At 39.5% G+C, this 3370-nt stretch overlaps 1 pseudogene; it reads left to right on the top strand.

Moving 5' to 3' along the window:
• The first annotated feature begins 252 nt into the window (after positions 1-252).
• LOC102478455 (deoxynucleotidyltransferase terminal-interacting protein 2 pseudogene) lies at positions 253-2461 on the top strand (annotated as a pseudogene).
• The last annotated feature ends 909 nt before the right edge of the window (positions 2462-3370 follow it).

Below are 3370 nucleotides of genomic sequence, written 5' to 3'. Positions count from 1 at the left end.
GTGTCCTGAGAGGGTGGGGGGTGGGGGGATAACAATAGAAAAAGAAGTTCCACCCTTTTCTACTTCTCTCCATTCTTGTAGTTTGACCACTGATGTTTTATCTGGTAGGAAATAGATCTTTGTGGACACTGCTTTCTCCAATGCCTTTTCCTCACTTTTAACATAACCATTATAGCACTTCCGGAGCACCAGAGCAGATGGAAGTCACAGTCCCTGCTGGGGATTGGGAAGTTGGAAGCATCAGCCAAGAGAATGGTGGTCACCAGGTCCACCCGTTCTCAGGCTGTGAGGCACGCCACGTGGCCTCCATGCTGCCAGGAGAAGAGTACTGCTAAAGGAATTCCAGCACATCTAGAAAGCAAGAAGGAATCTGGGCCTAATGACCCAACTGATGCTGAACCACAAACAACTGGGAAACAAAGTTCAATCTCTAGAGCTCTTAAAAGCAAAAACAAAAACAGAACTATAGGCTCATTGTCAGAGATGACTGAACCATGTACTAATGGAGAGACCTCTGGAATGGAGTCAAATTGTCCTTCTGTGTCTGAGCCCCAGGATCCCATTTTCAGAGTAACAAGGAGAAGGCAGGTCTTAATTGCATGTAACCCAATGTCCAAAATTAGGAAAAGACTGAAAATAACTCTAATAAATGAGTCTCATATTGACGAAGTCATCTCTGAAGCAGAAGTTCACATTTCAGGTATTTCTAGAATTGTGCCTTCCCCAGAAATAACTACAATAACCAGAAGGAATAAGGCTAAATCTCTAACAGAACCAAGCCAAGAATCATATACAGAAGCTGTTTCTGATGCTGAGTTCTCATGCTCAGACAGTTCATTTTCTGCCATTGCAGCTAGGAGAACCAGGAGTATGCACAGGAAATCACAAGCACACACCAAAAAGAAAGATGACAATATTTTACCAAGAAATCAAAGGCATATCATGGATACAACTGTGAATTCATAGGATTCAAACACCAGAGAGACTTCTGATTTAAAAGCAAAATCTCTTTCTGAGATAAATAAGTCAGATTTTTATAATAATGAAATTTGTGATACCGATAGTGACTCTTCCCACAGAAATTCAGAAACAATATCAGCAATGCAAAAACAATGTTTTAATGTAAGAGAGGAAAAACAGGCCAATGTGGCATCTTTTAAAGAAATAAAAAAGCAGAATTTGGATGAAGAGGCCAATGGACTTACAGATGAGGAGAAAGAAATTAAAGAGGAAAGTTCTCGGTTGAAGTGTCTTTCTGAGCTTCAGGACACTAGTATTCAGCAGTTAGCTTCTGAAAGGTATTCAACTCCCCAAAAGAATGAAACTACATTAGAGTCCTCAAATCTGAACTGTGAGGCTGTAATGAAATCATTAGCTCAAACATTTGCAGTTGTGGAAGTGGGCAGATGGAATGAGGAGAGAAAGAGCACTATAAAAAATGATTTGACAAAGTTTGGTGATTGTGGTGATGATAATGAAGACTCCACAGTCATCGGTTTCAGTGAAGACCATGGCGAAGGGAATGTAGATGATGAGTGTACTACCACACTATACAAGTCTGAGATCAACACATGTCAGCATAAGGATGATTCTGTTTTATTAGTTCTCAGCAGTGATGAAAGCCAGCAATCTGAACACAGTGAGGATGAAGAGGATACTTCGTGTTTTGTTGAAGATAGTGGCCAAAAGGAGTCTTTAAGTGGACACCCAAGAAATATGTCACATGACAATGCATTCTTTATTGACACAACTCCTGGATTGAATTCTGATAAAAATGTTTACTTGGAAGAGGAAGAAAAGGCAAGTGAGAGTGCCACTAATGAAGAGGAGGAAGAAGATGAAAAAAGTGAAGAACCATCAAACCTTGACAGAAGTAAAGATGAGATTAGTGATGGTGAAGATGACTTACTAAGTTACACAAAGTCTAAACTTCTGATGTTGACAAGCAGCAGCATAAACCCTGGTCTGAGTATCAAGCGGTTGGGTGGTTTATATATTAATTTCAGTGCAGACAAACTACAGTCTAAGAAGAGAACCCTAACACAGATCAAGGAGAAAAGGAAAAATGCACTTCTGCAGAAAGCCATCATTACCCCTGATTTTGAAAAAAATTACTGTGTCCCACCATATAGTGAATCAAAGCATCAACTTCAGAAAAAACGCAGAAAGGAGTAACAACGACAAAAAACAGCTGGTGATTGCTGGTTTGGTATGAAAGCTCCAGGATTGATAGAGATGGCTTCCCCAGGTACTTCCAGATTGGAACCATTGTTGATAACCCCGCTAACTTCTACCATTCACGAGTTCCCAAGAAGCAAAGGAAAAGAACTATTGTGGAAGAACTGCTGGCTGATTCCGAGTTCAGAAGATACAACCAAAGGAACCATGCAGAGATCATGGTTGAAAAAGCAGCAAACGCAGCAAGAAAAATTTCCAAAAAAATAAGAAGTTTCGCAATTAAGATGAACCAAGCAAACCATAATATTTTATATGTCCTGGTTACTAAAATTGTTTTGAAAACTAACACCATCACAAAAATTAATACAGACTGGCCCTGTTTTTATAAGATTTCTGTTTGGAAGAAGTTGATTTGAGAGTCAGTTACATGCCCTTTAGAATAAAAATAGATGCGTGGGACTGCCAAAAAAAAAAAAAACCATAACCATTATATCAAGTTATGGGGCAGGGGGTGATAAAACCTTGACAAAGCACTGCTTTCAGATAAGGGACTCTGGAGAACATGTGTCATCATTCTCTCACTACCATCCGATTATCCAGACTCTAATAGATTATTTCTAAGGTTTGGAGGAATTGGCTGGTATTTCTACCACGTGTTGAAAATCAGACCACAATTTGCACTTAAACTCATACTATGAAGACCCAGACTAAAGTATCAACACAAGGAAGGCCCTCCTTGAGATTACATCTGAATATGAAATCAATCGTGCAGGCAGATGCTCAAGTGGAAGCTGCCTTTGACAAGCATAGAGCTACAGCAAATCTCTCGTTTTACAGTTTTCCCATGAAAAAGGAAAACGGCAGGCACTTAACTCAGGCCCCAAAGTCACAGCTAAAAAAACACCTGGCACCATGAATAAATTGCAAGTGTATCCATTTAAAAAAAGAAGAAGAAGAAGAAAGAAAGAAAGAAAGAAAACGTTCTTGCATTAGATGGTGCACTTCTGAATGTACTGCTCCTGGTGACTGCCTTGCTAAAGACCAACAGCACTCATTACCAAGCAGTGCAAGAGCCCAAGGGAGGAGACTGAATTGGTTTTTCAAACCATTGACAGTCTCTAGAAAGTCTGCAGTGTTTACTATTTTAAAATTAAACATCTGGCTGAAAGATCTGTTATTTTATGATTTTTAA

This window comes from Tupaia chinensis, unplaced genomic scaffold (assembly GCF_000334495.1).
Source record: "Tupaia chinensis unplaced genomic scaffold, TupChi_1.0 Scaffold000399_1, whole genome shotgun sequence".
Classification (NCBI taxonomy): Eukaryota; Metazoa; Chordata; class Mammalia; order Scandentia; family Tupaiidae; genus Tupaia; species Tupaia belangeri.
This window is presented reverse-complemented; position numbering and strand designations above follow the sequence as displayed.